A 26,962-nucleotide genomic window follows, 5' to 3' on the forward strand; every position below is an offset into this window, starting at 1 on the left:
GGGGAATAACACAGGATGTGAGACTGAATTGGTCTCTTGAAAGAAGACAAGGGTAAGCGGGGTAACAAGAACCTAAAATGCCTGAGGCTTATGTCCTTGTCCCATCGAAGATATTGCTAGACTTTTCCTTCTCTTCTCAGTCTTCACCAGAAATTTTTCCTGTCCAGTTCTGCCCATAAAAATACACAGTAAATTCCTAAACATCACTATGGTATGGAATTTCCACTATAATATACAGTTGAATATAACTGAAAAGTATGTGACCCCCATTAAGACTTATTAGTAAGTGAAAAGCAATGAAATTGAATGTAGACATGGATAATTAGAATGACCTGGAGGAGACAGGATGCATATTCCTAGGCACAATTCGCATCAGTTCAAGGGGCAGTCCCGGGTACCATGTTCTGTTCACAATATCTCCAGTTGATTTTATGGGCCACAAGTTCTGCTGGCATGCAGACCAGGTGGCTGAGACCTAAGTAATTTACTCCCACTCTCTAATCCTGTTAGGTGATACTCAAATGTGCATTTCTTCACGTTTTACGTATATAAAATACTAGAGACCTGAGAAATTATTCTGAAATACTCAAGACTTTGGCAGTGAAATCAATGAATTGTACATGTTTGATCAGGCTATGTTATTATGTTTAATGAATTTAAAAGCATGTATCCAGGGGTCAGACAGATGCGGTTTTCACTATGGATCTACCACATGAAAGCCTTAGGCTTTGCAGACCTCAAGGCTTCTGTTGCAGGGCTATACAATGGTGGTAACCATTCCTGTTTCTCAATGTGGTACTGAGAATTGAATGAGATGACATGAGGGAGCACTTAGCTGGCAGGCTGGAAAGACACTTGAGCCGGAGTCGAGTGTCCTGTTGGTCATGCTGTTCAGTAGCTGCATTTGCAACTGCTGGGAATCAAAAGGGACCTTGCTGGGGGCCAGGTGGTGTGGAGTCTCAGTAGTCTCATGAATAGGATGCCTATTTTGCAGAAATGGTCTGCTGCAAGTTCAGGCAGCTGAGGAACATCTGATGTTTACCAGAAACCTAGAAAACCATCCTTTGAAGGCTATAGATGCAGTCTTAGTGTAAGGTCAAGCTACAGAGAGCAAAAACAATAGAAGGAAAATAAAATTTCTGTTTTTGTGATTTAGTTATAGTTTTCAATAAGAATGATAGATTCTTCCTAGGGAAGAGAGCCTTGGTGGTAGTTTATTTAAATCCTTGATTGCTACTTTGTGAAATATTTTTTAACAAACGACACTTGTTTTTCAGTTTTTTTCCCTACTGACAGTGAAAATATCAGTCAGTGTTTAAATGTGCGAGAAGCGGTCTTCTTTTTCTGTTACTATGTATCTAATCATGTTGTTTTATTTCTCAATGATAAGATACAAAAATGTTATTCTAATATCCCTGCACCTTAGAAAGTCTAAGAAGGAGAAAAGAAAACAAAACCAAAGGAGAGACACTGTTTTGCAGTGCACATTTAGCTCCCGGCCCTGAGAGATGATAGCCAGAACTGGGAAACTCAGCGGCTGAGTAGCTTGCCCGAGGTTGCACAACTGAGGATGGCGAGAGCTGCTTGAGAAATAGGCAGCTTGGATCCAGCCTCGTTGATTTATTCTGCTACACTGCACATTTAATTACCAAAACTATTATTTTGAAGGAGGTAAAAGGGTGATTAGAAATGGTTCTAGACCTTAAAAACCTGTTGAAATGTACTTTCGTGAGTATGGAAGCATGTATTACAATTATCTTTAATTTATTTTAAAAACAAACATTTGAGTTTCAAAAGTAATCCATGAAAAATAGAGACATAAGTAGAAGAGAAGTATAGTATGCAAGAAGAAGAACTCCTGCCCCTCTGCCTTGTCACTCACCCACATCATCCTGCTGCTATCCCTATGGGTGAGCTCAGTTAACTACCAAAGTATCTCAATTTTAGACAATTTTAATATTTATTTAATACAAGAAGCCTTCATAACATTCATGGGAAATGTGTGTTCTGAAAATAAACTGCTTGGATTTAAAAAATTTTTGCACTAAAACAAGCTGATCTTTTGATCCCATTTTTCCATACCTTTTTATTGACACACTCTATGTATTTTATTTGCATGTATATCCACATGCTACTCTACAATTTTATTCTTTTAAAAATTTATTTCATTTATTTGAAGGGCAGAGTTAGAGAGAGAGAGAGAGAAAGAGAGAGAGAAATCTTCCATCCGCTGGTTCACTTCCCAAGTAGCTCAATGGCTGTTGGACCTGGCCAAAGCCAGGAACCTTGAATCCCATCTGGAACTCCTGCATGGGTGGCAGGGGTTGGTCCAAGTACTTGGGCTACCTTCTACTCTTTCCCAGGTGAATTAACAGGAAGTGGAGCAGCTGGAACTGTAATTGGTTCACTTATCTTTAATTGTTAAAAGTATGAGTATAATATTTTTCATTGTCTTAATGTCTTAATCATTATTAATCATTATCTTCTTTTCTTTTTCCTTTTTTTTTTTTTTTTTTTGACAGGCAGAGGGGACAGTGAGAGAGAGAGAGACAGAGAGAAAGGTCTTCCTTTTGCCGTTGGTTCACCCTCCAATGGCCGCCGCGGCCTGCGCACCGCGCTGATCCAATGGCGGGAGCCAGGTGCTTCTCCCGGTCTCCCATGGGGTGCAGGGCCCAAGCACTTGGGCCATCCTCCACTGCACTCCCTGGCCACAGCAGAGAGCTGGCCTGGAAGAGGGGCAACCGGGACAGAATCTGGCGCCCCGACTGGGACTAGAACCTGGTGTGCTGGCGCCACAGGCGGAGGATTAGCCTATTGAGCCGTGGCGCCGGCTCTTTTTTTTTTTTTTTTGACAGGCAGAGTGGACAGTGAGAGAGAGAGAGAGACAGACAGAAAGGTCTTCCTTTACTGTTGGTTCACCCTCCAATGGCCGCTGCATCTGGCACACCTCGCTGATCTGAAGCCAGAAGCCAGGTGCTTCTCCTGGTCTCCCATGCGGATGCAGGGCCCAAGCACTTGGGCCATCCTCCACTGCACTCCCGGGCCATAGCAGAGAGCTGGCCTGGAAGAGGGGCAACCTGGACAGAATCCGGTGCCCCGACTGGGACTAGAACCTGGTGTGCTGGCGCCACAGGCGGAGGATTAGCCTATTGAGCCACGGTGCCGGCCAATCATTATCTTCTTAGTGGAAGCTTGATCTAAAGGAATAGCCACTTTTTCACTCCTGCTCTCGATGAATTGTTTCTTCTCTCTTTTGCTATATTATTCTTGTTACATATTTATTACTTGTTTTGACTTGAAGAACCAGCTTTGAATTTTTTCCCAATATTTTCCAGTCTTGTTATTATTGATTCATGCTCTTATATTTAGTATTTTTTCTTTTGTTTTCTCTGCATCTGCTTTCTTCTTCTTTTCCAGACTTGTTGATGTAGTAATTTAGGTTAGTGATTTGAGACCTGTCATCAGCTGTAATGTAAGCATTTACTGCTTTGAATTTTTCTCTAAGCATTTCTTTGGCTATATCCCACATATTTTGACATGGCATATTTTCATTTCCATTTAATTCTGTGTTTTCAAAAGTTTTTCTTTGATATATTCCCTTTATTCAAGATTATTTAGAAGTATGTTCTTTAATTTTCACATGCTCAGAGCATTTCTTGTTGTCTTTTTTTAAATTCCTGTTTTGATTTCTTTATGGCCAGAGAATATTTTGTATGAATGCTTTCGATTACTTTAAATTTCTTGAGATTTATTCTGTAGCCCAGGATGAGGGATGTCTTGGTAAATGTTTGACAGTTGTTGTGGGATAGAGTAAGGGAGGATGTGATAACCTACTGTTGTTGGATAGCACTTTCTTTAATTGTCAATTAAATTCTCTTGGTAGATTGACTTGGTTAGTTCTTTTTTGTCTTTGATGATTTTCTTTCTCATATTTCTGTCAGTTGCTTCAGTGGCACTTTGAAGTTTTCAATGATAGTTGTGAATTTATATATTTCTCCTTCAGGCCCATTAATTTTTGCTTAATTCATTTTGATGCCCTGTTGTTTGGTGCATAATGTTTTAAACTATTATATCTTCCTGATGAAATGATCTTTTTATAATTATTATTGTCCATTTGTGTTTCTAGCAATTTTCTTTGAAGTCTGTTTCATGAGATATTAATATATACATACTTCTGCTTTTTTTAAAGATTTATTTTATTTTTGAAATAGTTAGAGAGAGAGAGAGAGAGAGGGAGAGCTATAAAGAGAGATCTTCCATCCACTGATTCACTCTGCAAATGACTACAATGTCTAGGGCTGCCCAGGCTAAAGCCAGGAGCCAAGAGCTTCATCCAGGTCTCCCACATGGGTGGCAGGGGTCCAAATACTTGGGCCATCTTCTGCTAATTTTGCTAGGCCATTAGCAAGGAGCTGAAAAAGAAGTGCAATAGCCAGGACACAAACTGATACCAATATAGGATGCAGTGTTTCAGGTGGCAGTTTTAAACCACTATGCCACAATACCACCCCCTGTTTTTTCTTAAAACTAATGTTTATGTGGTGTATCTTATAGTTTTACTTTAAACCATGTTGTTGAATTTGAAGTGAATCTCTAATAGACAGCTCTTAATTTAATCATGTTTTGATTGATTTAGCAGGCCTGTGTCTTGCTATGTTGTTTGATATATTTACAATGAGTTATTATTAATATATTATAATATATTGACATCTAAGTCTGTTATTGCAATATTTTTTATTTTCTTTCTCATGTAACATATTTAATATATTTGTTTCTTAAACTTTTATTAATAAAAATTTTATGTATTCATGGAGTGCTTTATAAGTTTCCCATACATTTATACAATGTGTACTGATCAAATAGGGTAATCAGCATTTTCTATTTTGTCATTACTTTATGGTTGAAATCTTGGTACTTCTTCTGTCTTCTGTTTGCTTAGAAAATATGTAACAGATTATCATAAACTGTAGTCACCCCACTGTGGTGTGTAACAGTGAGAACGTATTCCTTCTATCTAACTTTGATTTGGTTCTCATTATCAAACCTTACCATAACTTCTTCCCTGTGGTTTCTAGTGATTACTATTCCATATACAGACTTAGTACATTTTTTTTAGCTTCTACATACAAGGGATCAAAGACCTAAATGTATGACCTTAAAACATCAAATATTTATAATGCAGCGAGAGGAGATACATTAAGAGACATGTATAGGCCATGACTTTTTGTGTAAGATCCCCCAAAGGACAAGTCAACCACTGTAAAACTATACAAGTAGAGTTATATCAAACTAGAAAACTTCTGCATAGCAAGTAAAGCAGTCAACAGAGTGAAGACACAGCCAATAGAATTGGAGGAAATATTTGCAAGTAACTTAGGATTAATCCAACAAAGGATTAATATTGCATATATATATAGAGAGAGAGAGAGCTCAAAAAACTGAAAAACAAAACAACCAATTCAGCTATAAAGTGGGCAATAGACCTGAACAGACATTTCTCAAATGGAATATAGGTTTTTAATTTATTAAATATCTCTCTACTTCTCTTTATTTGGCATGGGTTACTTAAATACTTTTTAGGATTACATCTTGATTTATTTCTCTTATTTTTCATTATATTGTTTTGTATGGTTTTCTTTATGTATTCTCTAGGAATTACAATATGCATAATTAATTTGTAACACTTCTGGTGTTTTACCACATTGAGTAAAATGTAGGAATTCTTTCATTTAGTTTCCTATACCCTCCTTACTTTTTGAACAATGTCCCTTTTTTTTTTTTCCCACAGGCAGAGTGGACAGTGAGAGAGAGAGAGAGACAGACAGAAAGGTCTTCCTTTGCCGTTGGTTCACCCTCCAATGGCCGCTGTGGCCGGAGCGCTGTGGCTGGCGCACCGCGCTGATCCGAAGCCTGGAGCCAGGTGCTTATCCTGGTCTCCCATGGGGTGCAGGGCCCAAGAACTTGGGCCATCCTCCACTGCACTCCCTGGCCATAGCAGAGAGCTGGCCTGGAAGAGGGGCAACCGGGACAGAATCCAGCGCCCCAACCAGGACTAGAACCCAGTGTGCCAACGCCACAAGGCGGAGGATTAGCCTATTGAGCCGCGGCGCCGGCCAGCTATGTCCTATACATATGCTAAGCACCCAGTCATACAGTGTTATGATTAGGACATCACATATTATTTTAGAAACTCATGAGAACTTGGGTTGTCAATCATAATTGTATATTTCCTCTTACTCATTCCCATGTTCTCCTTTATTTTCTGAAGTTCCAAGCTTTCTTTTTACTATGTCTTTCCTGTTTTGACAACCTTCTTTAGCTATTTTTAAGTGAAATTTGCTAACCATAATTTTGTTGAATTATTCTTTATCTGAGAATGTTTTTATTAATTCTTTATTTTAGGAGGTATTTTTTACCAGATATGAAACTCACAGTTAACATTTGTTTTCTTCCAGCAGTTGTAACATGTTGTACAACTTCTTCCTAACATCCCTAATTTCAGATGAGAACTGTGTTGTCATTGGAATTGGTTATCTGCCAGCATGCAATGTCTCGCTTCTCTCTGGCTGCTTTTGGATGTTTTACTTTACTTTTTATAATGATGTTTGTGGATATGTATTTCTTTGAGTTTATTAAGGTTTGCTTAAACTCTTCAATCTGTAGGCATGTCTTCCCACACATTTGGAAGTTTTCATCCATTTCATCCATTATTGAATACTTTTTCAATACACACACTCCGTTCTTTTGATATATGCAATGAAATGAATATTAATTCTTTCAAAGTTTTTGTATAGTTTCCTCAGACTGCATTCTCTTTTTTTAAAGATTTTTTTTGTTTGTTTATTTGAAAGTCTGAGTTACACAGAAAGAAAAGGAGAGACAGAGAGAGAGAGAGGTCTTCCATCCACTGGTTCACTCCCCCATTGGCCACAATGGATGGAGCTGAGCTGATCTGAAGCCAGGAGTCAGGAGCTTCTTCCGGGTCTCCCATGCAGGTGCAGGGGCCCAAGTACTAGGGCCATCTTCTACTGCTTTCCCAGGCCATAGCAGAAAGCTAGATGGGAATTGGAGCAACCGGGACACGAACCAGCATCCATGTGTGATGTCAGCACTGCAGACAGTAGCTTTACCTGCTCTGCCCCAGTGCCAGCCCTTCAAGACTGCATTCTTTTATTTGCTTATTTGATGGACTGTCTTCTCTGTTGTTTATATTGGGTAAATATTTTGATCTATCTTTAATTACACAGAATCTATCTTCTGATAGCTCCACTCTACTCTTGAACTCATGGAGTGAATTTTAAGCACTTTGTTGTTTTTCACTATTTGTTTTTTTACAGTCTCTCCATGTCCTTTAACTGCTCTTTTCCTCAAACATCTGTTTACCTGATCTTTAAGGTCCTGTAGGTGAGGAAGCAACGGTGTGTGCCCTAGAGGGAGGGTCTCTCACTGCTGATGCCTTTTCGAAGCAGCAGAAAAGTTCACAGTTGGGCTTGTGGTGACACTTAGGAGTAAATATCAAGTATGCATTCTGTATAAATGTCTGGAAAGAAAGCATTCAGGATAAATACAGTCAAAGGTTATTCAAACAAAAGAACCACATGTTGACACACTGCTTTGTTCTTGATTGTGCGGTTAAGGGCAGTCATTATTTTGGTCTGGTTCCAATGTACATTTATTTTAAAGTGGATTTGTCCCTTAGTGCAACAAAATGAGATTTTCCAGACCACATCTCAATGCCAGGGTTAACTTGATTTCTATCTGATGATGCCTGGATAGAACAGAACGGATCTCCATTGGGAGGGGGAGGACTCTAGCCCCAAGTGAAATTATCCACCTCTTAAATTTCTGTGGCTGAGCTGCCTCCTCCCCTCTCTTCTCCCTTCCTCCTCCCTCTCCCTCCCCTCCCCCTCCCTTCTTCTTTCCTTTCCCCTCCCCACCCCTCCCCTGTCTTCTCCTCTCCTTTTTTAAAAAATATGTGCTTTTCTTTATTCTTTCCTTCCTCCCCTCCTTCCACTGTTCATACTCATTTCCTTTCCTTCCATAATCCTGGGATATTGCCTTTGACTTTTTCAAACAAACAAGCAAACAAACAAAAAAACAAAAGTAGTGTTTACCAGCTGCTCTGTGACCACAATACAGAGACCTTGCAGCCGGTATAACTCAGTGAGGCTTTATTGGCTGGCCGGGGCCACACATGGCTATTGACATGTTAAATTTAGTTTATATGGGACAGGAATGGCTTTCCTTCAAACAACAAATCATCTGGCTGTTATATAAAGTAGATTTCTATGAGCCATATTAGAAACACTCTCATAACTCTTAAATTATATGTTCCCTATTGGAAGTTTGACATGAAATAAAATGAGAAAATTACAGATGTATTTTCAGTGTGGGCCTGTGAATTAGACTCAAGAGTGATTCTGCTCTGGGTCAGGAGGTACATGCTACATCATTTCTCCAGATGTGGGAGACATATCACACAATACAACAAGGAGAGATGTCCCTATTCAATAGTCTAGGTTCTGGATTAGAAGGTAAAGGAGTGACCTTTTTTAACCTCTTATAGGAGATCAGCAAAGTTTCCTATAAAGGGTCTGATAAAGGGTCAGAAAAGGGTCGTTTGCACATTGAGGACCATGTGTTTCTGTGGCAACTGCTGCTCTGCCCATGTGGCGAGAGCAACCTTAGTTCATATGCGAATAAGGGCCTTGTGGTGTTCCAGTTTTGCTTTGCCAACCAAAACTGGCCTTGGGCTAGACTCAAGCCTCTTTGTTCTTCACTGATCAATCAATTCTCACAAAAGTCTTTAAGACCTCAAGATTTACTTCATTCTAATTTTTTTTAATTGGTCTTGTCTGTTTTCCCCTACCCTTTTAACTGTCTCTAGCTTTTTATCTCATCCATACGGTATGAAACACAGAGAACAGCCTCTCCTGCATTCTGTATATTGATACAAATCAGACATCCCTGTGCAGCTGCCCTGGAAAAATTCCCATTAATACAAACAGATATTGAGTAGAGAGGAGAAAGTAGTATTTGTCTTCAGCCCTTGTCTGCTGCTTGGCCTCTGAATCTGTTTTGCCTTCCACAGAAGAGTCTAAAAAGAAATTGTTTTCTGTTGAGTACCTGGCGGTGTGCTGTGACCTCAGGATATAAAGCTTCAGAGCATGGCTCAGATATCTTAAGTGTGGACAGAGAAAGATGAGGAAGTATTCAGTAAAGTTGAGCAGACAGACAATGCCAGCTGAGAAGGCGCATCATCAGACTCTCATAAAACACAGGGCATGAGCACTGAGCACACTGGTACGGGTGCAGGGGGTGAGACAGAAGCGGGGATGAGTGGCAACAGAGATGGCAGAGGAAAATGAGGAAGCAGAAAAAGAGACAGAATGGGGGAGATGTGTGTGGGAGAAAGGAAGAAGAAAGAAGATTCACAGGAGAAAGAGAAGAAGAGAGAAGACAGAGGAATATAGCAAGAAAAAGGAGATGGGGTAGATGTAGGAAGTGGGAGAGAGAATGAGAGAGAGGAGGGAGCATGTGCTGAAAAGTCTTGCAAGTTGCATTAAGGGGATGTCACACTGAAAATCTGAGAGAGGAATTCATCCAGAAAAGAGGGGGAATGTGAGAGAGCACCCATGTATTGTGACTGTGCTGGGGGCAGGCTCCAGGAAGGGCTCTGGGATTTAGAATATGCTGAACATGAGCCTCTGGTCTTTTGTCCTGTTTTCTTTTTTCCCTACTTGGGATTTTCTGCCAACTACAGTATGCCTGGAACATAATGGATGTGACCAATATTTGCGGAGTGGATGAGTGAATGAGTGGTACAAGGAACCTGATTTCAATCTTGAGGTCAACTGGAATCATAGAAAGATTCTAAATAGCATCCCCCATTTGTAGAAAGATTAACCGAGGAGAAGAGAAGAGGACAACTCACCCAAAGCCAAGGACATTGTGTTCCCTGATCCTGTCTGACCTTGTGTCTCATGCCTCTTCCCCAAATGCCAGTCCAGAGTGCCAGCTCGCCTAGATGCTAGGTGTGCCTGTGAGACATGGGTACCACTTGTGTCATTCCCCAGCGCATCTGCTACACCCATTCGTGGACTGTCTAAAACAGAGTCGGGAATGACTTTGGAGAAATACAATTCAATCCATGACAGAGGGAGTTGAGGAAGGAAGCTGAGGGCTTGTGGATGAGATCATTTTTGATGGGTCCCCCAAGGGTGAGGAGAATGTTGACTGGCAGCCGAAGCAGGAAAGGAGGGAATTCCTCTCTTCTCAGCCTCAACAAACACTTATAATTCCTTTGGAACTTCTCTGTTTCTGATCACACACAGTCTCTAGTTTATAAATGCTAAAATAAATGCATTTAGAAGTAAGGAACTCCCGAACACTTGTTCCACCATATTTCAGCCCATAATTTTCAAGGGCACATCTCTCTGTCTTGTCCCAGCTTGAGAATGTCTGTGGTGTATGCATTCTTTCTCCATCACACATATATGCAGGCACACACACACACACAGCCACATGCATGCTCAAGTTCACATGCATACACACTTTCATTGAAGACGGATGAGTGCAATAAAACAGTTACTAACGCTTAGTGCCTGTTCTCAGGAAAATGCCGGCAGGGGATGATGTGCACATGGGCAGTTCAAGTTGAATGTATAACACTGACATTGCAGAAGCCAAATGCCAGTGAAGTGGGAAGAATGGTGTCCCCCAAATCCCTGAAAGAAGTGCCATGTGCAGATCCCACAGATGCCCCTCCAGGGACTCAGCATCTAGTTGGAAGGGGCAAGGAGGACTGTGCCCTGCCAGAGACTTGCTGGGCGAGAGTCATCAGCCACGTCCCTGTTTTCACCCATTTACTTTCCATAGTGATCTATCCAAAGTCCTCAGAAGGTACACAATCAAGTTGTCCCCCTCAGTATAATTTTCTGTTTGCCAGAAAGTAGAAGTAAAAGAAGGGTTGGAGACATACTTGTACCCATCTTAGCCTGCAAAGTATACTTTTGTGGATTTGTGAGCTAGCGGTAGAAAAAGATGTGGGAAAGGAGACAGTGTGGGAACCTCAAGGGTGAGCAGGTCCACTCTCTCTCTCTCTTTTTTTTTTTTTTTATTTGACAGGCAGAGTTAGACAGTGAGAGATAGACAGAGAGAAAGGTCTTCCTTGCATTGGTTCACCCCCAAATGGCCACTGCAGCCGGCGCGCTGTGCCAATCCGAAGCCAGAAGCCAGGAGCCAGGTGCTTCCTCCTGGTCTCCCATGTGGGTGCAGGGGCCCAAGCACTTGAGCCATCCTCCACTGCCTTCCTGTGCCACAACAGAGAGCTGGACTGGAAGAGGAGCAACCGGGACTAGAACCCGGCGCCCATATGGGGTGCCGGCGCTGCAGGCAGAGGGTTAACCAAGTGAGCCATGGCGCCGTCCCCAGGCCCACTCTTGAGCATTGCATTGTTCAAGTCTGCACCTTGCCCCACCTAAAGCATCTGCTACCTCCATCTTTAGTGCTACCGCTGAAAAACCAGCCGTGGGCTTCACCTTTATTAAGTCATGGGGCCACAGGCACTAATGCAATGTTCCATGTGCTCCCAATCAAAAGCGCACATAAATAACATTTATTATTCCCATGCTGTATTGAAAGATATAATCACACTCTTTTGTTAGTGTGCTTTCTATATTTTGCCTTTTCAAAGAGAGTTCATTGAATATAAAGTGCTCTGCGTTAGTAGACACAAGGGGTCTGATCACTTGGAATGTCACCAAATAATTAGCCTCAAGTAGGGGTTGCTCAGGGGACAGCTTTACTCATGACAAGTAAAGGAAACAGTGGCAAGGTTTGGTTTCCTAATGAAACTGCCTCTCAGAGAAACAGTTCCCTAGTGCTTTTATAGCAAGGGTTAGGAGAGTGTCCAGTTTGTGGAAAACAGGGAACTGGAGGGGATTTCCTGCTTGCTGTATATATCTTTATACATTCTGTGTTCAAAAATCCAACTTTGATTGGTTTCTTCCAACTTTTCTTATTTCTGGTGGTCTGGACCCCTCTGAGTATGTGGTTGCAAAACAAGCTTTCCTGGGATACCCTCTGATAAACAAGCTCAAGGGAATAAACTTTCAGATTATTTGCCCTTGTTCCTGTGCCCCTCTTTCGTCCAAACCATACGCTGTTATTTGTATCGACCATCCCTGAATGGAGGGTTAGTTGAGCTTACATGATGCTTTCAGTGGAATTTTCTGTAGCAATTTCCTCTGTTTCTAATGGGTGTTCTGTGCTTCTGGCAGGTTAAATTCAGGAAAACTGATCTTAAGAAGAAGTGAGGCTGAGGACTTCAGTAACAATTCATGGGGTGAACTGCAATTTATGTGGGTGGACTGATAAGAGCTACCAGTTGCTGAAATCTTAGCATGGCCTGGCTCCACACGTTCCCTACATGGCACTCACTCAGGCACCTTCTGGGGAGCGATGATAAGAAGCCTGTGTTGCAGAGAAGGAAACTGAGACTCAGAGTGCCCAAAGAGAAGCCCAAGGCTTTCCAGGCGTTGACCTGTCTGTGCTTCTGTCCAACCTGTTACTAGATCAAAAAGCACCACCATTGTTTATTATTCAACAGCTTATATTGAGGTTACATAAAAATGAAACACTTAGCAGGAAATGAAAGAGGCCGTTCAAGATGGGACAAACAAGATGTTGATGTAAGAGTAAAATACTGCTTAGGAAACAAATAATACATGAGTCAGGCAGACCTGTCCTAAAAGCACATATGCTTCAGAGTAGCTAAATTTAGATACTGTAAACCAGCAAACAACTTTTAAAAAAAATCCTTTTATATTATAGTCATGTTGAATTAAGTTTAAAGACTATTACTTTGCAACTGTACATTGACATATTGAAAAATGACTAGATAAAATATTTTTTCTGCATCATTGACTTGACAGTAAAATTCAAAATTATAACTTGTTTTAAAGATTTATTTTATTTATTTGAAAGGCAGAGTTACAGAGAGAGAGAGAGAAAGACACAGAGAGAGAGAGAGAGACAGACAGAGAGAGCTCTTCCATCCACTGGTTTGCCTTCCAAGTGACTGCAACAGCAGTGGCTGGGCTAGGCTGAAACTGGGAGCTAGGAGCTTCATCTAGGTCTCCCACATGGGTCCAGGAGTCCAAGGACTTGAGCCATCTTCCACTATTCTTCCTGAAAATAAGAGGGAGCTGGATCAAAGTAGAGCAGCTGGACTCAAACCGGCACCCATATGGGATGCTGGCATTGCAGGTTGCAGCTTAACCCATTATGTCACAACACCTGCCCTGATATAATTTTTTAAATAGATTGGCTACCTAAATACTACCAAACTTTCTGCAAAATGTAATTGGAATTAGTCACATCCACTCTCACTGGATTCTCTCCTTCTTCCCATCTAAAATTTGCATAGAATTGTTCACTGTGCCTTTCTGCAGGACTTACTATATAGCCATGAACTTGCATGAGTTATTATCATCTATCTGCCCATTGAACATGTTCTCCTGCAGGCCAGGTAGCACATCTGACTTACTTCTGGATGAGCTGCCATGCCAAGGACCTATAACTAATTCACATTTGCTGTTGCAGACCATTTTGCTCCTCTTTTTCTTTGTTTAAATAGAATAGGAAGCTATGGTGACTAACACAAGGGAAGAAAAGAGAATTAGTCTGTAAATTGTGATTTTTCTTAAGCTAAAGTCAAGTCTAGAGAAAATCAACCCATGTGAGTATATATAGCTGACTTCCATAGAGAGACTGATAAGATCAGAGAGATGTAGTGGAACATGAACATGACCCAACTAGATCCACCAATGGGAGTTAAAGACTTTGGTGTTGCAGTTTCAACTCAGTTATCATGTATTTAGGCGATAAAATACCTGATACTCTGGCCTGTTTTCTTTTATTTACCTCCCTTTATGTGTGTATATATGATAGCTGAAAATATTGTCTTTGTTTACAAGCATACACTAGATATTTGGGGGAAAGACGTAACTCGGGTCCTAGTTATGAAATGTGTTTTACAGGGAATATTTTTACACCAGTATTGTTTTTGAGATGGTATTTTCTCCTATCATAGGGTATTATAAAGAAAATATTCATAGCCATTTTAAAATCTTTAAATGTTTGACATTTATTTGTACTTATTTGCAAGGTGCAGTATTGTGTGTATATAATGTACAATGATCAAATAAGGGTAATGAGCTTTTCCATCTCCTCAAATATTATCATTTCAATGTACTGAGATACTTCAAACTCAATGGTAGTTACCCTACTGTGCTAGAGAAGATTAGAATTATTTCCTCACTCCAACTATGTTTTGGTACCTGTAACCACCCTGTCTCTTCCACATCCCCTGCTGTTCCTAACCTCTAGTGGCCTCTCTTATCTCTTTCTAAGGGATCTTTCTCTTTTGGCTTCCACTAATGAGTGAGAATATACAATACTTGTGTTTTGGGGCCCGCCTTATTTGATTAAAAATTCTGTCCCCCCAGTTCCATTCATGTTGCCATAAATAGCAGAATTTGATTCTTTCTTAGGGTAAAACAGTATTCCATTGTGTGTTTATGATGGTATGTTAAAATGTTCATGGAAGAAAGAAGCTTATTTTAGTATAAAATTTTTTGAAATCCATGCATGGTTTTTTCCCATTCAGATTTTTCATGAGCTTTTTGAAAACCCTTTGTGTATATGGATTTCAAAATGTTTTCTGCCAATATAAATTTTATCTTCTAATTCAATTTTCCATAAACTATTTGAAATATCTTCTTATCTATCACATTTAAAAAGTATTTATCTATTCTTATGTACTTGAAAGGCAGAGTGACATAAAGGAAGAGGGGATGGAGAGGGAGTGAGGGAGAGAGAGAGAGAAGGAGAGGGTGAAAGAGAGAGAGAGAGAGAGAGAGAGAGAGCTCAGTCTTCCAGCTCTTGGTTCACAACTCAGATGCCAACAATAAAGGGCTGGGGCAAGCCAGGAGACAGGAACTCCCTGAAGGTCTGCATGGATGCCAGGGACCCAAGTGCTTGAGCCATAAGCTTCTTCCTCCCAGAGTGTGCCTTAGTGGAAAGCTGGATTGGAAGTGGAGGCAGAACTTGATTCCAGATATTTAGGTATCCCAAGAGGCAGCTTAACCTGTTGTGCCACAACACCCACCCCTACTATCTTGTTTGTATCCATTGGTAAGTTGATGGACATCTTAGCTGATTTCATAGCTTGGCTGTTTTGAATAGTATTCCAATAAATATGGGTGTGCAGTTGTCTCTGATATAATGATTTCATTTTCTTTTGATATATGCACAAAAGTGGGAGAACAAGATCATACAGTAGTTTTATTTTCAGGTTTTTGAAGAATAGCCATACTGCTTTCCATAATGGCTGTACTAATTTACATTCCTGCTAACAGTGTATAAAAATTCCCCTTCTTCCACATCCTTTCCAGTATTTATTTTCCACCTTTTTATAATGGCCGTTGTAATTGGGATGAGAATGTAACTCATTGTGGTTTTGATTTGCATTTCTGTGATGGTTAATATGTTGAGCATTTGTTCATGTGTTTGTGGGCCATCTGTAAATCTTGTCTGGAAAAATGTCTATTCAGATCATTTGTTCTCATTTTCATCATATTATTACTTTTGCTTTTGAGTTGTTTGAGTTACTTAAATATCCTGGATATTAAATCTTGGCAGATGAGTAGTTTGCACATATTTTTCTCCCATATTGTAGCTTATCTTTTCACTCTTTTAGTTGCTTCCTTTGCTTTGCAGAAGCTTCTTAGTTTGATATAATTCCATTTGCCCATTTTTTACTTTTTCTTTTCTGTGTTTTTGGGGGAATAGCCAAAAAAATCTTTGCCTATCCCATTGTATGGGTAGACTACATTTTGTTTAGCTGTGCCTCTCTCAATGCTTTGTGTCCACTTTAATTAAGGCTTTTTAAATTCTTCTATAACTTTTTTACTATCTTTTCTGCATTATAATCTAATGTTTCATAAGAAGATCTATTTTAAGCCAAATGTGTAGTGAAGACATATTAATAGCTTGAATATTTGGTGAAGAAAATACCAATGGAGAAGACTCCTCAACCTACTCAATAATAAGGGAGAGAAAATAGAACAACTGTTAGAAGAAGAGGCAGCTGCTGTCCGTCGTCTGGAGATTTCATGCAGTTTTAGCTTCTTTTCACTGGGGTTCATATTGAGGGTTATGTCAAAAAGACAAAATGTCTACAAATTTACTTTGAAAATCAAATAGGATTAGGGCCGGCTCAGTGGCACAGTGGGTTGAGGCCCTGGCCTGAAGTGCTGGCGTCCCATATGGGCACCGGTTCTAGTCCAGGCTGCTCTTCTTCCAATCCAGTTCTCTGCAGTGGCCTGGGATAGCAGTAGAGGATGGCCCAGGTTCTTGGGCCACTGCACCTGCATGGGCGCCCTGGAGGAGGCTCCTGGCTCCTGGCTTAGGATAGGCACAGCTCCAGCCATTGTGGCCATCTGGAAAGTGAACCAGCGGATGGAAGATTCTCTCTCTCTGTCTCTACCTCTCTCTGTAACTTTCAAATAAATAAAATAAATCTTTTTTTAAAAAAAGAAAGAAAATCAAATAGGATTTTAATTGTGTTTCTAGAATCAGGCAACATCTCATTCTGCAAAATAAAATAAGTATTCTAATGAACTTAGCAGGGAAGTTTGGACTTACTGGAAGAAAAAGGCTGAAGAAAGCAGAAACAGAGCAAAATGCAGATTTTTTTTTCAGTTTACTTTTCTTACAGGGTTAAAACAGAATTAACTTGCTTATTATACTGATACAGGTAAACTGGAGTTCCCTGTGGGTTTTTAAAAATTTATTCATTTATTTATTCATTTTAATTTTTAATTAGTCTTTAATAAATTCAATGTGATATATAAATTCTAAGAACATAATGATAATCCTCCACTCATAGATCAATAAATGTCATAAATCATATCAATAGAATGAAGAACAAAAACCATAATGTCATCTCAATAGATGTAGAGAAAACATTTGATAAGATTCAACATCCTTTCATGGTAAAAACCCTCTCAACAGCCGGCGCTGTGGCTCACTAGGCTAATCCTCCACCCGCGGCGCCGGCACACAGGGTTCTAGTCTCGGTTGGGGCACCGGATTCTGTCCTGGTTGCCCCTCTTCCAGGCCAGCTCTCTGCTGTGGCCCAGGAGTGTAGTGGAGGATGGCGCAAGTGCTTGGGCCCTGCACCTGCAGGGGAGACCAGGAGAAGCACCTGGCTCCTGGCTTTGGATCAGCTCGATGCGCCGGCCACAGTGCACTGGCTGCGGCGGCCATTGGAGGGTGAACCAACGGCAAAGGAAGACCTTTCTCTCTGTCTCCCTCTCCCGCTGTCCACTCTGCCTGTCGGAAAAAAAAAAAAAAAAACAAAAAAAAAAAACACCCCCTCAAATTAGATGTAGAAAGAACATTCTTCAAAAAAGGCTACTTATCACAAACCAACATTCAATATCATACTGACTGGGGGAAAACTGAAAACATTTCCCCTCAAATCTAGAACAATACAATGATATCAACTTTCACCATTCTTATCCAATGTAGAACTGGAAATTTTAGCAAGAGCAATTAGGGAGGAGAAAGAAAAAAAGAAAAGCATCAAAATTGGAAAAGAGGAAGTCAAATTATCCATGTTTGCTCATGACATGCTTTTGTATATGGAAAAACCCTGCGAATTGTTTTGCTTGTCTGTTTCTTTGTCTTACTTTTTTTTTTTAAGATTTATTTTTGCTTATTTGAAAGAGTAACAGAGAGAAGTAGAGACAGAGAGAGAGAGGTCTTCCATCCACTGGTTCACTCCCCAGATGGCTGCATCAGCCAGAGCTGAGCTGATCCAAAGTCAGGAGCCAGGAGCTTCCTCCGGATCTCCCACACAGGTGCAGGGGTCCAAGGACTTGTGCCATCTTCTACTGCTTTCCCAGGCCATAGCAGAGAGCTGGATCAGAAGTGGAGCCTCAGGGACTTGAACTGGCACCCATATGGGATGCTGGTGGGCGCTTCAGGCTAGGGCTTTTACCCACAGTGCCACAGAGCCGGCCTCTTTTTTATAAAAAAAAAAAAGTCAGAGTTACAGAGAGAGAGGGAAAGTAGGAGAGCTGTCTTCCATTTGCTGGTTCACTTACCGGATAGCTGCAAAGGCCAGGGCTGAGTCAAACCAAAGCCAGGAACTGGGAGCTAGGAGTGTCTTCCAGGTCTCTCATATGGGTAGCAGGAGCCCAAACACTTGAGCTGTTTTCCACTGCTTTTCCCAGGCTCTTAGTAGGGAGCTAGATGGGAAACGGAGCAGCTGGGACACGAACCAGTGCTCACATTGGGTACTTGTGTCGCAGGCCGTGGCTTTACCTAATAACCCACAACGCTGACCCCTGTCATGCTGTTTACACTTGATCTTAGCCAAAAGGCCGAGAAGTGATATGTCATGCTGTTTAAATATGAATACTGGCTCGTTTCAAAGTTATTTTAAGTACATGCAACATGAGTTGTCCGTTCTGTTTGGTCTGGTCTTCCAGGACTTAGTGCACAAGGCTAGTCTAAAACAATGGTCTTCTAGAAACTTTAATGTTTATGAACAAAACTTCTTACAGGAAATCCATTACATGAAATTATACTTCCAAAAACCAAAACTTTGAAAACTTTACGTCCATCCTGTAACATTTCACAGCCGTGCCTGCCTTCAAGCTCCTTTGCTAGACCCAACAAATTCGACAAGAGTGGGCCAGGCTGCATGGGTGTGGGAAAAATGCAGAAGGTCTTTGCTTCCTTGTGTACTTAGTTCCAACCGCGTCATGGAAGAGAGTTTTAGCCAAAGTGGAACCTTAAGGTTTCTGCAGTTTATTTCGCAGTTTATTATTGAGTGTTTCTAGATACCCTTTTCGTGAAACAGTCTGCTATTACCACCTATGTGGTAAAGTAGATCAGTATTCTTTTTTCACTTAAAAACACAGACTTTGACCACATTAATTCTTTTTTTTTTTTTTTTTTTGATTCTCAGTCAACCAAGGCAATTTGGAAAAGTCACTCACCCTCTTGTTGCCAACTGATCTCCTAACAGCTCAACAGAACTGATTCTATAGTGCTACTGTGAAGACTGAACACATTGTGATTGTTTGTAAAACAGATGGAAAGTGCTAGTTATGCAGTGAAAGTAGTCAAGGGAGCAGCAATATTATTAAATGTGGAATGTGAAATGACTGGTAATCCATGAGAGACATTTATAAGTCAGTGTGAGGCTCAGGCTCAGGATTAATGGCTTTAGGAGATGGCCATGGTGAGGTAGTGTAAATACCCAGACAACACCATGAATGCTGGCAAGGGGCATCCTGGGAACAGAGTCTCCAGGTGAGTGTTGGCTTCATCTAAAGGCAAAGTTTACCTCAAGAATGTAGGTATCTGGGGACTTATAGCACCTACCTCAACATTTCAGTTTTGTGAAAGCTGCACATCTGGAAAAAACAGCTGAATCTTGCCACTGAAAAATATATGGTATAGTTTATAGGTAAGTGAATTAGAAAGTTACATATAGCCTCCTTAGCTTTTACAGTAATTTCATTTAATTAAGAGTTCCTAAAATTACTTGACCATGAGTCCATTTGAAACACTCACATCTCATATCCATTTTTTTGGTAGGAGGTACTTGATGTATTTCAACAAACAGCATTTGAGGAAACCCTCCCCACTGGTATTGAGAGAACACCAGAAGGTGTCTGAGGGGCTTGTGGAGGCCCTATTGGAGAGGTGACACCTTTCTCCTCCTTTCTGAGGAAAGGGAGCAATCAGTAGGAAGAACTTCATTTACCTGCCCCTGCCTACTCTTCTTTTTTTAAATGTATATTTTAAAACTTATGTTCATCTACTTGAAAGGCAGAGTAAGAGATAGGGAGGGAGGGAGAGAGATGGAGTCAGGGGGCAGTAGGAGAGACAGACAGACAAACAAACGCTGACCTTTTATCTGCTGATTTCCTTCCCAAATGTCCATAAGCCAGGGCTGGGCCATTGCCAAGCCAAGAACCAGGAATTCCATCTATGTCTCCTATATGGGTGATAGGCCCAAGCAGTTGAGCTGGCAGCCTCTGCCTCCTAGGCACGTTAGCAGAAAGCATTCTTACATCGGGTGCATTTGCTGCAAGTAAGTGATTCTAACAGTGCTTCCCTGCTACCTGCTTCCTCTTCTGAAAAGACATAAAGCAAAAACCAGAAAGTCCAAATTCTGTAGTTAGGTATTAGAATGAATTTCTGAACCCTATCTATCTACATGTGTGACATCATTGATACTGTGTGTAAATACATGCATAAGGGTGAAGGGGCAGCTCTCAGGTTCATGCTTTGTATTTCTTCCCATTTCCCTCAGTTTTTTGTCCTAGGTAAATCTGCCAGTGTCCTAACCACATGTCACATTCTCCAACATGTCTTTGAAAAGAATCAGCTGGGGATGAGTGCTATGGCTCAGTGGGTTCAGCTGCTGCCTGTGGTACCAGCATCCCTATGGGTGCTGGTTCATGTCCCAGATGCTCTACTTTTGATTCAGCTCACTGCTAATGCCCTGAGAAGGCAGCACAGGATGGCTCAAGTGCTTAGGTCCATGAAACCATGTGGGAGACCTAGTTGAGCCTCCTGGTTCCTGGCTTTGGCCTGACCTAGCCCTGGCCATTGAGGCCATTTGGGAAGTGATCCAGATTCTCTCTCTCTCTCTCTCTCTCTCTCTCTCACTGCCTCTAAAATAGACAAATCTTTAAAAAAATACAAAGAGTCAGCTGACATTTCTTACCGTCAGAGGTCAGAAATCTTGCAGGAGGAGGAGTCAGCAAGACTCTTGGCAGGGTGACTTAGGAGCCTCAGAGCTCTCTGGCTTCTCTTTTCCTGGGGCCATTGGTGGGAACACGTCCTCTGACTTTTCTGGCCTTGAGAACATGCAGCAGCCCTCTGGGACCTGAGGGGACTCAATGAGTTGGGGTTGTGAGTTGTGCCTCACTTCTAGTTGTCCTGATTCCAGGAAATCCTGTGTAGAAGGACTGGACACAGTTTCAGGCTAGGACAGAAGGCTATGTCCCAGCCTGCCTCCAACACTGCTCCTTATCCTACTTCTCCTGGCTCTCAGCCAGTCCTCGTGTACTCACCAGTGCTTTTCCTAAGTGCCAGAATTGGAAGGAGGGATGGGGCTCTCCCTGATGCGCTCCATTCATGCCATTTAACCTTCTCCGCACTTCCATGCAATTCAACTTTCTGCAAACTTTGACCCCATCAAGGCCCTCTGTGGCTTCTTAATAGATTCTTCTAACTTCTCCCCTCACATTGCCAGGACCCTAAGAACCCTTCATGTTATTAACTGGCAGAGGCTCCGTTTTCCTCTTCTTTTCTGACCCTGTGTTATTAAACCCATTTGCAGAACATGCATGTGAAAATGAAAGTCTACAATCTCCGGCACAAATCACACGGCAAAGACCAGGACATTCTGGGTCCCTTGGGTCAGGAGTGCGTGACTTGCAATGGCTTGTTCATGATGGATAAACATACACAGTGACCCTCTGCAAGGACATCAGGCTTGCTATGTTTTTCTAGTCCTGAGGATGAATTCCACAGAGCTGAATCTTCTCTCCTGGTTGCTCTTTGAGCACTGGGGAAGGTCTGTTGTTACCCTGGATTAGTGGTGCAAATTAAAAATAATTTATGGTGTTTTTTTTTTTTTTTTTCTGAGCTGAGTTTACTAGCCCCAGAAGAGATACAAGTTTGGTCTCAGTCACATTTACATGTAGCTTAATGAACTGAGGGAATTCACTAGCATAAACCTGCACTATATCAAGGAGATTATGCAAAGATTTCTGCTATATTGATGTTCTAAGGAGACCTTTACTCATTTGCAGCATGTTACAAATAACACCAGCAGCAGTTGCTGATCCTGTAGATGACACAGATGAAGGAGGCAGAGACGGGCTACAAGGACACCACAGGCCAAATGCGGGTGCAGATACCTCTGCACACTCATGTTGAAAATGCAAATGAGACCAGGCAGTTAGTGACACATTGATGAGCAAAGATGAAGCTTACCTAGACTTTGGGAGCATCTGTAATAAGCAGAAGCTCTTAGAGACAGAGAAGGCCAGAGAGAAGATGCCAGCTCAGCCATGCCACAGCAAAGGGCAGCACACATGTTGTAGAATTGCTAGAAATCCAGAAGTAGACATCCAATAGCCATGTCCTCAAGGCAGACCATCGCCCTGGTACAGTCCAGATGCAAAAGCTACTTACAACAACTTACTCTGGCACTTGCTTCCATCAACAGCGTGTGTTCAAGGTGACTACACCCACATTTCCAAAACACTTTTCTGAAAATCAGTTGTGAGGCACCAGTTCTCAAGGGAACTGAAAACTGAGCTCATTCTGTGATGGATAACTTTTCTATCTCTGCTAATGTGGTTTTTCAGGCCATTATTTTGACCAACTCATTTCAATTAAGGGACATCCTAGTACCTGCTAGGACCCTTAGTAATAATAGCAGTGGGCCAGAAGAGAAGCTGCAGCCTCAACAGCACTATTTCTGTGTCTCAGAGCTCTATGTCTGTCATATGTATGTATGTATGCCATGTGTCTATGTATGTTCCTTCCTTTCATATGTATGTATGTATGTCATATGTCTATGTATGTTCCTTCCTGGGCTCCAGAGCATATCATGATTCTGAGCTACGTCTACCCTGCCTCCACCTCAGTCGTTGTTGTTTTCTTTGTAAAAACTATTTGTTGTATTTATTTGCAAGGCTGAGTGATAGGGAGGGAGAGAAGGAGAGAAGGGGATCTTTCATCCTTTGGTTCACACCCCAATGGCTACAATGGCTGGGTCTGGGCCAGGCCAAAGTCAGGAGCCTAGAACTCCATCCAAGTCTTCCACATGGTGGCAGCAATTCAGGGGGAACATCTTCCACTGCTTTCCCAGATGCATTAGTAGGGAGCTGGATAGGAAGCAGACCAGCCAAGGCTTGAACCAGCACCTCTGCCCTGGTCTACAACCCTACCCAGGACTTCACTATGGTCTGTGTGTCTCGTCTCTAGTCTCTGGAAATGAAAGGCTCTTCCCAGCCTGAAGAAAAGCTCTAGAGTTTTGAAAATGCTGCTTCTCACTGCTGCTTTCATCATGTGATGCTTGTGGATGTTGATGTGCATCACAGTAACGTGTTTTCACCTTGAGATACAGTCACCGTGTCATGCTCAGAAGTGAGTAAGAATAAGAAAAGCTGGGGCCAGCACCGTGGTGCAGTAGGTTAATCCTCCGCCTGCGATGCTGGCATCCCGTATGGGCGCTGGTTCTAGTCCCAGCTGCTCCTCTTCCAGTCCATCCTCTGCTGTGGCCTGGGAAAGCAGTGGAAGATGGCCCAAGTGCTTGTGCCCCTGTACCCACATGGGAGACCAGGGAGAAATTCCTGGCTCCTGGCTTCGGATAGGCGTAGCTCCGGCTGTTGTGGCCATTTGGGGAGTGATCCAATGGAAGGAAGACCTTTTTCTCTGTCTCTACCTCTCACTGTCTGTAACTCTACCTCTCAAATAAATAAATAAATAGATAGATCTTTAAAAAGAAGAGTAAGAAAAGCTTAGCTTTCTGCTTTCAACATGGACACACTACAGTGCTCCAAAGAGGACCAGGATTATACTTTCCTTCCATGGTGGTCTATGTGCCTCCTTATAGGTCAGATACTGGCCAAGTCACCGACAGATCTTCCTTCCAAGAGGCAGAACTCTTCTTCTGCCCTCTGAGGTGGATACCACTCCAGGGGAAGGAGTGAAGGAGAAAGATAAGAACTAGGACCAGGGTGTCCTTGAGCCTTCAGAAGCAAGCTGAGAATTCTCATTTTGCTCTGGACTACAGGGGATTCTCTGTCTCCCTGGAATCCAGGGATACAGAGTTGTAACTCCATTCTTCATGTTGAAGAAGATGAAATACTTTTCCCTTTACCCTTCCTAGTGGCTGGAGCCTTGCAAATTGAATAGACAAAGGACATGGTATTATGAGAAAAGGGAGTTATTTCATATACATATGGAGAGGATCACACAGAAATGAAATAAAAAGTTCCAAAAGGCAATAGGACCTAAAGGTTTATACAGAACTCTAACAAATGGGCATGAATTTATGAGCAAGTGAGAAGACAAAGGAAAAAGATTTTGAGCTTCTAGGAGTAGAAAATTGTGGGAAATTAATGGAAGATAATGGTTACTTAGCAAAGTTTGTACAAGACCATCTTGTTACTGAATCTGGCAATGAAATTCCCTGGGACAGCAGATTCATGGCAGTCCTCAATGCTCTTCATTCTGTAAGAGAAGGTCTGACAAGACTTCTTTCTGCATCTGTTGACCTTCTGTGGCCTTAACCCCAAAATAATCTGGAGTCAATGTCTACTGATACTAGGCAGTGATGAAGGCTTGAATCCCAGGATTACTGCTCCCTGAATTTCAGCCCCTGTGCATCTCAACTCAGTTTCCATCTTATTTGGTTGAGGGTGGCAGTGAAGACCCCAGGGCCAAGCCCAGAGGGCCATTCTCATGTCTCAGCCTTGCCTCTATGCAAATTTATAACCTGTGTGTTTCACTGGAGGAAGCAGGGTTTGGAGCAGAACTTGAAAGGCAGAAACCATGGACTTTGAACCAAATGATGACAATGGGTGTGGTAATTTGGCTGGTTACCTTCCTTTCCCCACTTCCATAGGAAGATAAAGGTTCTGTGTCCATACATCTTAACACAGAAAGAAAGACTGGTTACTGCTAATCTGCTTCTCAGAATAGTGAGAAAATGAACAAATGAATGCAAACCTTCCTGTCTCCTCTCTGCCTGAGGACCCTAGTTGTACCAGGGCCCTAACTGGCTTGTCATCCACCATCCTCAACCTACTTGCTCTGGCCAGGTCTTCTCACTAAAACTCCAAGTGCTTACTCCATCCCCTACAATTCTGGAATCCTTGCTGGTACCATTTACTTGCTAATTCTCATTTCTCCCTCTTAGATTTTAAGTCCCATGCTCAGGCTGATTGGCTGAATTAAAGGGAATCAGTACTAGATGGAGCCGTTTATTAAATTAATTATTAAAGTCATATATGACATTGAGGGAGATTTTCCTGCCGAGAGATGCAATACTATGATTCTTAATCTTCCCTCAGTGCCCTTTGCACACTTGCTCTGCCCTCTGATGGGCATTTTTCTTGCCCTAGGGAGGGAGGCCTCCTTTCCTAACATTTATTTGGATAAAAGTTTGAAAATCAGTCAACCCCTAATGCAGTATTGTTTGTTTTTGCACTTTAGGTCTTAAATCACAAAACATACCAATGACCACCTGATTTAATAGGAAATAACAGAAAAAAAGGTTAAGGTTGAGTGACTGAATGGATATTAATTTTTAGCTTTAGAGCAGCTAGAAAATTATTTATTCTTATGTGATGCCATTCTCAGGGTGACCTCTCAGCAGATCTTAGGGGATGTGGCTGGAGAGTCCCTCCCACATGCACAAGCTGTGGGAGGAAAGGGTGCTTCTAAGTGCTTATCCATCACACTTTTAATCTTAATTACATTTCCAGTTGCCTCTGTAAATTTTGCCTTGTTCCAATCAACTGCAGGCAGCTCTCCATATATATTAGGACCACATCCAAGAACACAACCAACTATGGACTGAAAATATTTGGAAAACAAACAAAAAATGCCTTTGTACTGACTGTGTATAGACTTTTCTGTCATTATTCTATAAGCAATGTAGTTTCACAACTATTTACATTGTATGTACATTGTATTAAATATTGTAAGTCATCTAGAGATGAGTTAAAGCATTATGTGAACATGTGTGTAGGTTATTTGCTAGTTCTACACTATTTTATATAAAGAACTTGAGAAACTGTGCATGTTTGTAACAGCAGGGGTCCTGGAACCAATTCCCCATGGGAACTAAAGAAATGGTAACTGTTTTCTAGAATGTCTAAATGGTCCTTAATAATTGCTCCTCTGTGGATAATGTAACCTGCTTAGCTTCATAAGATATTTATTTTCTCTATTTCTTAGGTTATCAAAATTTGAGGTCAATAAAATGATCTTGCCTGTCCAGATGGCAAAGAAAGATGATGAAGATGCTGTTTTCTATCTTCTTGTTTAAGTAAATTCATGACTTAGAGTTCAGACGATTGTTTCCAATTTGGCTGCATGATTGAAATTGCATTTAGTTTGTGAACAGCAGGTTCTGAGCTGAGGTTTTTTATTTTTTGGAAATTTAAAAGCAAGATTTATTGTAGTCAAAGACCTCCAGCCAGAGTGGCATGGAGGGGACTCCAAGAAAGGAAAAACCTGAAGTGGCTGGTGGCAGTGGGATTTTAAGCACAATCTTGTGGAAGAAACTGTCAGGCAGTACAAGGTGGGGCCAAACTCATCAAAAGAGCTGGTTTATATTAAAATTTTTTACCATATCTGGCTTGCTCAAGGTAAAACAAAAGGAGCCATCAGAAGGATGGGATGCCTGATTTACATTACAGTAACTGGGAGCTCAGAAGGATGGAATCCCTGCCTCCCCCTCCCTTGTTGTTCTCATGGTAAAATTGGAGATTCCTAAGGAAGTAAGGCAGATACTTTTGATTTGGCTGAAGATAACTGTTTGAGAAAGCAAGCACTCTGCACCCCGTTTCCATTGGAACTGCCCTGACTGCCTGTTAACCTATGTGACTCCTCACATTCCCCCTCTTCTAGAATAATGGACTCTAACTTCTGCTAGGGGGACTGGGTGATGACTGCTCTGGAGACTTCATGCTGAAAAGGGGCATCCTTGGGAATGGCAGTCAAGACAGGGTTCCAGCAGAGGATGGCCTCTCCAGGGAGATGCAATGCAGCTTGCAGTAACTGCTTCCATGCAAGGTTTCATTTGCGTGGCCATGTAGAAGTTCCCTCTTTCAAGTCTGGA

General features: G+C 41.6%; 1 protein-coding gene across 1 annotated transcript in view; it reads left to right on the top strand.

The window, feature by feature from the left end:
* Positions 1-26,962, top strand: part of GABRG3 (gamma-aminobutyric acid type A receptor subunit gamma3) — a 666,707-nt gene that overhangs the window by 223,591 nt on the left and 416,154 nt on the right. The window lies entirely within an intron of this gene.

This window comes from Oryctolagus cuniculus, chromosome 12, assembly GCF_964237555.1.
Source record: "Oryctolagus cuniculus chromosome 12, mOryCun1.1, whole genome shotgun sequence".
Taxonomy (NCBI): Eukaryota; Metazoa; Chordata; class Mammalia; order Lagomorpha; family Leporidae; genus Oryctolagus; species Oryctolagus cuniculus.